Source organism: Musca domestica, unplaced genomic scaffold (assembly GCF_030504385.1).
Source record: "Musca domestica strain aabys unplaced genomic scaffold, Musca_domestica.polishedcontigs.V.1.1 174, whole genome shotgun sequence".
NCBI classification, from domain to species: domain Eukaryota; kingdom Metazoa; phylum Arthropoda; class Insecta; order Diptera; family Muscidae; genus Musca; species Musca domestica.
Window position 1 is genome coordinate 31,963 of NW_026712233.1, and position 12,652 is coordinate 44,614.

Consider the following 12,652-nt stretch of genomic DNA (forward strand, 5'->3'; position numbering starts at 1 on the left):
CCACCATACTATGGAGGGTATATTAATTTTGTCATTCCGTTTGTAACTCCTCGAAATACTCATGTCAGACCCAACAAAGTATATATATTCTTGATCAGCGTAAAATTCTAAGACGATTTAGCCATGTCCGTCTGTCTGTCTGTGTGTCTGTCTGTCTGTCCGTCTGTCTGTCTGTCTGTCTGTCTGTCTGTCTGTTGTAATCACGCTATCTTTCGAATGAATTGAGATAGATGGCTAAAATTTTGCACACATGTATATTTTGCCAGTAGGCAGGTTAAGTTCGTAAATGGGCCATGTAGGTCCAAGTTCTCATATAGCCCCCATATAACGGTACCTCCCGATATTCGGTATTTTGATGATTTTAGCGACATTGTTTATCGGAATTGTTTCAAATTTGGCATTTGAAGTTCGTAATAGATACTAAAACCTAAGACAGAAAATTATCTGTGCAGGTCCACGCCTTCGTGTAGCCCCCATATAACGGTACCCCCCGATATTCGGTATTTTGATGATTTTAGCGACATTGTTTACCGAAATCGTTTCAAATTTGGTATTTGATGTTCGTAACGGATATTACATCCTAAGTCAAAAAATGAGCCATGTAGGTCCACGTCTTCGTATAGCCCCCATATACCGTACCCCCCGATATTCGGTATTTTGATGATTTTAGCGACATTATTTACCGGGATTGTTTCAAATTTCGCATGTGAAGTTCATATTGGATACTTCAGCCCATGCCAGAAAATTGTCTGTGCAGGTCCACGTCTTCGTATAGCCCCCATATAACGGTACCCCACATATTCGGTATTTTGATGATTTTAGCTACATTATAAACAGATTTTTCTTGAAGTTTCGCATTTAAATATTGTAATAACTTATGACAAAAGTTGCCTATGCAGGTCCACGTCGTCGTATAAGCATTCGGTATTTTTAAAATTTTAGCAGAATTTTTAACGGATTTTATTTTATTTTATTTTTTTTTTTTTTTTTTTTGGAAATTGCCAAATTTGTACCAAATGGTGGAGGGTATTAAAAGTTCGGCCCGGCCGAACTTACTGCTTTTTTACTTGTTAATACTCAACTCATTGACAGAAAATACAACTGAGCTTTTGTTTACGACTTTACTTCAGTTGACATTTAATTCGTGATTTGAAAGCGTCCTTTTTTTCTTTGTCGTAGTTTTTCGGTGTAATTTTTGTAAAATTTGTGTTTTAAAGAAAATTATTTTTGAAAACTCCATGGAAATTGCATATTTATTGAATTCCCCATAATTTAAACGTGAAATAATGTCAAATAGTCTTCAAAGTTAGCTGCACTGTTGGGCATCTTCTGTGCAAATGTCGGCAGCAGTTGGAAGAGTTATGCAAGTACTTGTTAATATGAAAGAAACACATATTAATAGCATTTTTAACGATATCAATAGATTTTCAGCGGAATACACATTTAAGGTTACGTGTTGGGGTCGTTCTAGCAGGGCTACAATTATTGGCAGCCCATCGCCGGTTAGAATTCAATTTTGCCCACTTCCTTTTTTCTTCGTCGTAGTTTTTTCGGTATAATTTGAGTAAAATTTCTATTTTAAAGACAAACATCGTTAAAAACTCTATAGAAATTGTGAATTAATCGAAATCGTCATATATTGGATGTGCTATAATATCAAATAGTGCTCAAAGATATCCACCAGTGCAGCTTCTGTGCAAATGTCGGCAGCCGTTGGAAGTGTTATGTAAGTAATTGTAAATCTTTGACAGGAACTTATATTAATATCATTTTAAAGTATTCAATAGATGTGCAAACCATTATTTGTTAAACGTAACGTGTTTGTTGCCATTCTTGGCAATCCTTGGCCGATTAGAACTCAACTTGGCCCACTCCATACAATCCGGCTGTCATGGAAGAGCATCTATAGAAGCTGTTTGGATGGTCTCAAAAACGTGCTGGGAAACTAATTTCGGTCGGTCGCATTATGTGTTAGAATTGGCATTACGTTTTCATGGGGCCCGGGCCCCCAGACAAAGTTGACGATTGTTCAAAATCTTACAGGAAATTACACAAATTGGTTAATTAATTTGAATCAACGTCTGAAATCAGTATACAATTTTATCAGGGTCTATTGGTATTTAGTAGCAAGCCCCCGGACGCATAAAAAGATTTGAATATTAAAATGTGTTAAAGGGTTCCTAATGTCTATGATAGTTAATTTTCTTGAGCAAAACATGAGACATAATATTCAATCAGCTTATTCTTATATGATCGTATGGGATGAGAAAGATAAGATACGAGGAATTATGTTAGTGCAATTGTCTATCATCCACTCTGTAAGTAGCAAGTGTATTATCTAGATCCGCTCTAATATCTGGTTTTATTAAAATATCAATAAAAATATTGTGCCTTAGGAAGTAAAAGTGAAATACTTGCATTTCATTTTACAAATTAGGAAGCAAACATGTTTGTAATATATTTCTGGCATAATCTACTTATATGTCATATGTTACTAGACTTTTACGAATCCAAGTTATATTGGTGTTTGTATCCAAATTCTTATATGAATTAAATTCTTATGTGTATAAGATCTGTTTCTTCCCCAACCCTCTGTCGTATATTTGTTTTTAAAATGCAGAAGCACATGAAATAGACCCATAGCTCCTATTGATGACTTTCATAGAATCCAATTCTGAAGTGATTTATGCATGTCTGCCCATCCGTCTGTCCATGAGTTTTTTTTAGCAAAATACAGGTCTCATAATTGTCCAATTATAATTGTCCTGTTAATTAGTTTGACCTACAGACTAGCTCTTTTTCTGGTGGCGATAATGGTGTTTCATATTAATCAAAGTTGGTTGGATGGTGGCCTATATGAAGAATTTAGAATTTCTACTTCAGAATTTCTACTTCAGAGGTATAACTTCCTAACTGAGATATGTCATGGAAAAGAGGGTATGATAAATTTGCCATTACGTTTGTAACACCTCCAAATTTTCGTCGCAGAACCCATAAAGTATATATATTCGTGACTAGTATAAAATTCAAAATCGATTTACTGATGTATGTCCTTCTGTCTATTGAAATCAGAATACAGCCCATATTGTTTAACATAGGTCTTTAAAAAAATGGCAAAATTTTCCAAATTTGTCTAGAGTATTGTACTATATGATAAATAGTTGACGGAACTGTTCATGATGCTCCACGGCCACGAGCATCATATACCAGTCTAAGTTTTCCTATTGTCACGATATAATGATATAGGTATCATATGGGAGCTATAGCTATTCAAACTTGATGTTTAGAGATTGTAATGGTTCCTACCTCCGTTGGCAGAACATTGTCTATATACCTCTTCGTTTTACAATAGCCCATAACGATACCTTGCGATATTTTGTTTTTTTAACGATTTAGGGCGAATTTTCTAATTGATTTGTTTAAAATTCGGTATTTGTAGTCTGTAATTATTTCTGGTTTTAATGGCAGAACATTGATATATATTTATTTTCTAATTATTTTTTTTCATGGTGGGGGCTATTAAATGTTCGTCTTGCGCGAACTTATCGCCTTTTTACTTTTTTAATTGTAAAAGCCACTTTTGTTCCGATGTGTTTATTTGATTGGACTCTGGTTACATTTCATACGCGTTTTCTACATCTTCCTCTATAATTGGTGCTTGATGTTTTCAACAACTTGTTTCAACAGAAGGTTGATTCTTAAAAATAACTTATTTTAAAAAGTTTGATTAACACCCATGAGTTTTTCCAAATTGGTCATTCGTATTTAATTACCATCATAAGGGGAGGTTAAAAATAAACTTCGCCCCAAACCAAACTTACCACCATTTGCGCTTATTAAATTATAAATCATTGCAAAAATTACATATTCCAATAAATATTCATGGCATTTACATAAATATTTCACTTCCTCTCCCAATTCACCAGTGCACAACAAACTTCCAAATTATTGATGAAGTAATTTTCTAATATAACATTCATTATGGCCAAACAACAATCAGTGGTGCTTGTCATGATTTATTTGTTTGTGGTTTTGTTAGCTGCTGCTGTCAACATTTTGTGGAATATAACTTCACTGATGTTTGTGTTTGAGTTTTTTGGTTGAAATAACCAAATGTTGTTATTACCGAAACTAAATGAGGGCAATAAAGTTGTATTTTACAAACATTTTGCACTCAATTTCGGATGGGTAGGTAAATGGTAAACTTTTCCCAAAATAGTAGCAGAAGGCGATTGATTTTTGAATGTGGATGGGTGCGCATAGCATTTGCCTGTTGAAGTGGTGTTACAAATGGGTGGCTGGTATAGGTGTTGCAAAATCAGTTGGAGGCAAACATAGTTCAGAACAATGAGTTTGGGGTGTTATTAGAAGCAAAGGTGTTAGAAGGTGGTGGTGTTTTGTTGTCCCACATTATTGACACGAAAGCACAATTGCTGTTCTTTTTTTGTGGTTTTGTTGGCTTTTGTTCTTTTCCCGAGTATTGTTTTCGTGTAAATGTGAAATTTGTATTTTATGATTATTGTGATTATTATTTATTTTCTTGTAAGAGGAAATTTGTTTATGACGAAAAATTACTGAATGCCATAAATGACGTTGTTTATGGCCATAAACGGCAACCCACTACAAATCCAAATGAATGAAGATATTTTGGAAGGATGTTTTGTTTTTGTTGTGTTATAGAAATCGATTTTGTTTCGGTTCCCCGGAATGTGTTGCTGTTCATGTTTAAAGCTCATTGACGAATGTTTTTGGTCAATGTTGTGCACCATTGTGGGTGTATGAAAACATTCATTTTAGTGGTATAAGAGGAGATCTATCACTAGTTTCTAAAAGCTGTCATTAGGTGAATTGTGGTGTTCGGAAGGGTGTGTTTACACACTCCCTCTAATTAAAATGAAAGAACGTAGAATTCTCGGTTAATCAATTCGTAACAGAATAACAAATTTTTTCTGCGAATATTCCTTTCATTGCAATTAAAGTCTGAAAACGAAGAAAGTCTGAAAACGAAGTCTGAAATCGGCAATTGTCATTCCGTTTGTAACACCTCTTAATATTCGTCGTAGACACCACAAAGTATATATATTCTTGATCAGCATGAAATTCTATGTCGATTCAGCGATGTACGCCCGCCTGTCTATCCGTCTGTGGAAATCACTCTGGCTTCCGAACGAAATGAAGTAGGTTCCTAAAATTCTATTGAGATGTGTTTTAGGTCTGCAGGACCATTGACATTAAAAATGTGCTATACATTTTGGTATAACAGTACCGACAGCTTTAAGTTTTTTGGGTGTTTTAGTCACAATTTCATACCGAACTTGCTGTAAATTGACAGAATGCATTACCATTATATAGGAAACTTCCTTGCATAGAACAGACAACACAAGTCTAATTTTTGGTAAAGTCCCCGTATAACTAACTTTACTTCAGATATTCGGTATTTTGATGATATGTATCGCACTTATCACCGGAAATGGTTCCAATTTGGAATTCAAAGTTCTTAATGGGTACTACGATAGTAACTAACTAACAGTATCTCGATATATTCAGTATTTTGATGTTTTTAGCGACATTATTCACGCGGATTTGTATTAAAGTTCGTATTGGAAGTTCAATGGTTACTACAGCCTATCACAGAAAATTACATATGCAGGCCAAGGTCTTCGTATAGCCCCCATATAACGGTACCTCCCTATAGAACGTATTTGGATGATATAAGCAACATTATTTACCTGCATTGTTTTAAATTTCGAATGATCTATGAAAACTTGCGAAAATATTGTGGAGGGTTATTAAAGTCTTGGGCATGCAAACATTTTGGCCGTAGACCTTGGACATTCCAACAGGACTTAGCATCATCGCACTCAGCACGCGCCACCACAGAATATTTTCAGCGTACAATGGCCACCAAAATCTCCGGATACCAATCCGTTGGACTATTGTGTCAGGAGTATTTTGGAAAGCATGGTTGGCACAAAAAAAAAAAAAAAACAAAGTATCGGTCACCTCAAGCAAGAGCTTCGCCGGGAATGGGCCAAAACACCGCAGAGCAACATTCGGGCAGCGTGTGACGGTTTCATTGGCCGTTTGAAGGCCATAATTCGAGCCAAAGGTGACCAACTCGAACAAATCAAAGCTTATTCTAAAATATAATGTGATGTGATCAATAAAATTAAAAAAGTAAACTTTACTAAATGATACTAAATTTGAATTATAACATGAAAACCACGAATTGGAGTTATAATCAATCGTCATCATGTTGGAATTATTAGCTGACGGCGCTCTAACAGAGCCTTATACTATATCTGGTTTCCGATTTATTAACTTTTGGTATAAAAAATTCAAAAAGTCAAAATTGTGTAGTGAAGATATAAGTTATTTAATGGTATAATGCAATATTGAATTACTATTATCTGAAAAATAATTAAAATAAATAATATATGCCCTGAAATTTTTAAACATTTTTGCATCTGCATTAATACATACAGGGTTGTCCATATTCGACGACCCATCTGGCAACGCCATAACTTTTGACAGAGATGTCACATCGCTTAATGACATACCGCGTTTGAAGCGTCAGTCCAAGCAGATTTTTACCATGCACCAATACACGCCACGCGAGCGCTCTGAAATAGTTGAAATTTACATTCAACAGAAGAAGTCAATTGTGAAAACTCAACGTGCTTTTGAAACATTAAAAAATGTGAGAAGTGCGCCTTCTAAGAACACTATTAAGCGTTTATACGAAAAGTTTTCGACTGGTAAAGAGGCCATATAAAAGTCGACCAGGCGATCGGCCGGGAATATCGCTGCCGTACGACATCCCAAAAACGCCGTTCTCAGCAGTTGGTCATGGCTCGGTCCATTTTACAACGGATTATTCGTATTGATTTGCATTTGTTCCCGTACAAAATTCAATTGACACAAAGAATGTTGCCTGCGGACAAGCCTCGTCGATGGGAATGGGCCCAAAAAAAAAACATGGGTCCTTCGAATATGGGCAACCCTGTATGTTTTTCAATCACTTGATGTTACTGGATACATTTTACTGAATAAATTTTTTGCAATAAAATTTTGCAAACTCAACTGCTAAAACTACTCTCTTTAATCGTTCTCACTTACTGAAGTTTTGGACTATCGAACAACATTTTGTAAAATTTTGGTGTTTTTTAGTTCAGTGTTCAATTCGTAATTAATTTCTACTAAAAATGTAATCTCTTATAATAATTGCAATTTTAACAAAAAAACCCTCTTTAAATTTCTCCCAAAACCAAAAGCAAAAATGTCCCCACCCTTTTATGCTACTATCTGGGAGCGATTCCCCATTACATATCCAGTTAATGACAAATGACCGAATTTTCCAGAGAAAAGTAGGGCATTATCAACGTTATAGTTCATTAAACGTTTCTTTTGTCGCTCTATCTTTGTCAATCGACGAAACGTTTGTTATTCCGGTTTTTGTGATGTCCTGCCATCGATGGCGGCTGACTAGGCCAAAATATTACTGTGGTAATTTTCAATTAAAAAAGGGAGCCATGAAAAAAAAAGACACAATATCAAACAATTTTCCCCGCTCGCTTTTCCAATACGACGGAATTGCATTGTTGTCATAACTCCATTTCGTAGTCTCAAACGTAGGCCGGAACACTGCACACATAGTCTACACTTAAGCAAATACAACAGAGTCATCGCTCACACAGAGGCTTCAATTGAAATGTAAATGAATAAAGTTGTGCACCAGTGATTACACTTCAGGATCCCACGCACACACAGATACTCACATGCACACGCACTCTCTGTAAAACTCATTCATTCAACACAATGTGAATGCATCACATATTCAGCCAATGCCTGTCATACTTTACTCATGTTTCGAGCAGCAATCTATCCTGTCACAACAAAACAGATAGATATGGAGCAGCTCTCGCTCTCTTAGCAGCACCAAGCGGCAATTGGCCCAAACAAACTTGCATGAAGTCAGGGGTTGGACGGGGGGAGAAGCATAGTAACACACCAATTAACTTTGTATAGCAGTATGTGTAGATGCCAAGCAGCCATCCAGCCAGGCTCTCCGATAAACAGCAGGATGTAAAGTGCAAATGTACGGTAGAAATTTTCGGGGGATATTGGGCCACATGCCTCACTTAAATGCATTCACATTTCACAGAACTGAAAATAAATTATTGCCTCTACAGCTGACAACAATGATGTCATTGATGACGATGTTGTTGATGAAGACAACGATGAGACTGGTGCTGGTGCTCCGGCTCCAGCTACAGCTCTTGATGATGACATGAATGATGCAGATGATACTAATGATTTGGATGGTAATAATGTCAATGCTATTATTGTGGTTACCACTATTGCACCCGGAAAAGGATAATGGACCTATTTTGTAAATAGATATAAAGTATACCGAAAATGACCTCTTTTCAATTCGACAATTTGGTAGTTTGAATAATTGAGGACTTTTTACTTTTAAAATTTAATGCTATTGAAATTGTTAGACAGTACTTGGGATTAATAATAAATGTATGTGAAGGGTTTTAAGAAATGAGTCGAAGGCAAACAAATTTAGTAGAATATAGACGAATCGACATTCATTTTCCAAAGAAAGAAGACCGATGATTGAGTTTTAAAGTGCCCGGCCGCAGTCCGTAGGAATATATGGTCGTATGTGAACCGGCATATTTTCAATAAAATAAGATTGATTTTTGTACTCAACGCTATGTTTATATCATTTGTTTGTAATGTGCAAAAGGATCATATTCTGATGGCCCTTCCGCGGTTGTAGTTAGTAATTACAAGTCGCATTTAATGTCCGAAGAAATATCCATAAAACAGTTGTTTGGACGAATCCTATTAGAATTGGTGGTAAAGGGTCCAGATTCGGTCTTAGCTTTCATAAATATTTTCGAATGAGATTTATGGCGTACAAATAGCGAATATGGAAAATATTTTTACATATTTTAGTGAATATGGAAAATATTTTATTAATATGCGTTCAAGAATTCCGTTTATAAGTATTGAAAATTGAGCGTAAAGGTCACCGTCCAAAACACTACCACAAAAAAAAAAAAAAAAAAATAAATAAATAAAACAGATGATTTTTTTGAGTTTTTGAATTTAGTACTTCAGTATTGGAATTCACAAACTCATTGTTGGAGATACCTACAAAATCAAAATTAAAAAAATTTTAATTTCGCTAATTAACGAAATTTATCGGTAAGTTAGCGACAAGATCAAAGTAGTCGCTAAGACCTAACGATAGATACCAAGGTTGTAAACTTTAACTTCTTTTATACCCATATGGCTAAGGGTATATATCTTTTGATACGGCCAAAATATCCCTTATCGAAATAACGGTCCTAGTTCTCTTTGGACCAAATCCGTTTCAGGATATTTGGAGTCGATCTAGTGATGTCCGTCCGTCTGTCTGGTTGGTGCGCACGATAACTTTCGAAATGAACTTTCAATTTGGTCCAAATTTGGTACATCGTAATATTATTATCAAACTTAAATTGACGTCGGAGATGAGCATATCGGTCTACTCCTTCTAGTACATCCCAAACAAAAGGTCGAAATTTAAAAAAAAAAGAAATACAGTACAGAAAGAGAAAGGTTAATTCGATTTTGCCCCAACTTTGAAAATCCTATTATGTACACGAGTGCTAGGTCGGATGTGAAAATGGACAATATCGACTCCATGAAGTACCTCCCCCACAAAGGGTCAAAATTTGGAATAATTACAACTCTTATAAAATGTTATGTAAGAGTCCGATAGCCTTCGAATTACGCACTTCACAATATTTTTATTAACCCAAGGTCTGATATGAAGATGAAATATATCAATCCACACCTTGTGGTACCTCCCCCACAAAGGGTCAAAATTTTGAATATCCATGGAGCACATAAACCGCAAAATTAACTTCCGATCCTATTCAGATCTCTTATAGAGATGGTAAAGATGTGACCATTTCCTCTGGTACCTCTCCCACATAGGGTTCAAAATTTTGAAAAACAAAACTCTCAAAGAAAGCGAAATATGCTTCTAACTCCCTTCAAATTTCACACATACAAACATTTTTTTCTAACACAAGATCTATGGTGAAGATAGATGTCTGTGAACACCCTCTGGAACCTCACCCATAAAGCGTAACAATTTCCAATATTTTTATCTGTCATAACTTGAGAAACAAGACATCGATTCGTTACACCTTGCTATATCTAAATATTTTTCTCAACCAGAAACTTAATATTAATATGGAAGTTACGATTTCGAATAACATTGGATATAAATTTTCGATTTCCTTGTAATTTTGCCCATACTAATATTTTTATCTGTCTCATCTAAGTATGAAAATGAAATACTTCGTCGACCTCGCGCACATCTTAACATTTTCTAAAAATTATCACATGTATGTATATCATGTAAAGTGAAAGAAGTAACCAATATAGTCCAAACCTAGCAATATTTATATCATATTTATTTAGGCTTTATTTTAGCCTGTAGCTTCGGAACCTACTTCATAGAGGCTCAACAATTTGAATAATCATAACAGAATTCAATATATATATTTAAATAATCAAACATTGGCAGAGGGTGTACAGCTGTCGGCAAAACCGACCGACTGTTGTGTGCGGCTAATAGACGTCTAAAATGAAATGCATACTACCGTAGAAACCTTGTCAGGAGGATATTTTAAGATACAAAGCTTTATGAAACGTAAACAGAACTTATTGATATTTGGGACATAGTGGAGCACAACTCTTTTGGGAAATTATTTTGGATTTCAAAGTTATCGATTTTTGTCGGTAGAGTTCGAGAATCCCACTACCGTACATTCAATATTGTCCTACACTCTCTGAAAACTCAAATTCAAGCTTTACCCATAAAATCTATTATGTACGCATTTACAAAAAACCCGTTATTGGCTGAACTCTACATATCCACTGTGATCCTTATACCAAAATTCATTTCAAAATCTTTTTCCGTACACATAGAAAAATTTCGAAAATCGTATTGAAATTCTATATCGTCAATAATTTTAATTCTGACAAATTTGGCTATAATTTAAATGTTTATACCCTCAGTCTTATGACTGCATATGGTATATATCATTTGATGCGGAAAAAATTTACCCCATTCAAAATAATTTTTTATATCTCATGTCCCTTTGGACGAAATACGCGTCGATAGTCGATTTGTCTCCTAGTTTATCGGTCATATACTTCCAAGGGTAAATATTTTGAATAATTATCAATGTCTTTGCAACGAAATGGTTCCACTTGAATAAAATCAGGTGATGAATATCCATCCTTCTGGCATCTTGCATGTTATTTATAAATGTGTAGTTGCTTCCGAACGGACATCATATATTTGACTACAAGACAATTTTGTATTCTGCCTTCAAAGAATCTTGTCTTAAGAAAAATTTTAAAATCATTTTTAATTACGCACATGCTGTATAACGACCCATAACCTTGAATCACCCATTTATGTGAAGGACAGTCTCATTCGCAAGCGCATTCACGTTACAAAACATTAACATATTAATCGTTTGCGTGTTGTAACATTTTAATAATTCATTGACAAATCGTTATAGAGCCGTTAATTTAAAAACATATTTCTACGGGCATGTATTAGATTTCGAAATTTCGTGATTTGAACATTTTAGTCAAGCAATGTTCGCGTTAGCAAATAACAAGACCCATACTTAACTGTTACTGATTGCATACATATTGTCCGGTGGCAAGCGGTTGCGGGTCATCATATTTTCACATTTCATGTCGTGCTGCAATAGCTATTGCAGAGAGCTTAAAAGCCAAATGTCGCTTATGAAAGGAGACCAGGCTAAGTAACATAAAAAAATGGTCAACGGACAAAATATTGCGATCGCTATAATGACAATCTCATGCGATCCATATTACCCGACTCTTTACGCAAACTACAACATAAAACAGTGGATAATTGTTGCATTGCCGTTGTCGCTCGAATTGCCATAAAGTATTCCGCGTTCGCATTATGACAGTAGAGCTGCTTGCTTGTTTACACAAATTGAATGGAATCGTTTTAAAAACGATTGCGGTTCTCCTTGTTAAGGGTCTCTCTCTTTGTGATTTGCATTATTCCACATTAAACACACACTCACACAGACAGTTGTTTCTTTATTTCTGAATTATGACAAACTCTAGCATGATTCGAAATTGCATGCTACGGGTTAATAACGACCTTAAGGAAAATATTTAATTCACAATGTAAGCTAAGGCTTGCAGCAGTTTGCATGGGTATGCTAATGTTGTGTGAGGCTATTGAAGGTCCAAAAGATATGCATACTACCGTAGAAACCTTGTCAGGAGGATATTTTAATATACAAAGCTTTATGAAACGTAACCAGAAATTATTGATATTTGGGACATAATGAAGCACAACTCTTTTAGGATATCAAATCCCTAATGGCTCAGGCTAATGCGAATTTTTTATAACATTCACAAGAGTGCACTAGAAAGTCTTTGTAAATAATTTTAATTTGAATTGCCCCAAAAATCATTTTTAAAGCGTTGCTCTAACAATTCTTGTGAATTTTTTGAAAAAAAAAAAAAAAAAATGCGAAAGGAGCTCTGATAGAACACAGAGCATAATTCTGATAGTCTC

General features: G+C 35.2%; 1 long non-coding RNA gene across 1 annotated transcript in view; it reads left to right on the top strand.

Annotated features, from left to right (window-relative positions):
• The first annotated feature begins 1,173 nt into the window (after positions 1-1,173).
• The window catches only part of LOC109612228 (uncharacterized), a 54,286-nt gene continuing 42,807 nt past the window's right edge, over positions 1,174-12,652 (top strand). The window contains exons 1-3 of the long non-coding RNA XR_002194400.2: positions 1,174-1,367; positions 1,424-1,726; positions 1,778-2,108. This is a non-coding gene — a long non-coding RNA (uncharacterized LOC109612228). The remainder of the gene's footprint in view (positions 1,368-1,423; positions 1,727-1,777; positions 2,109-12,652) is intronic.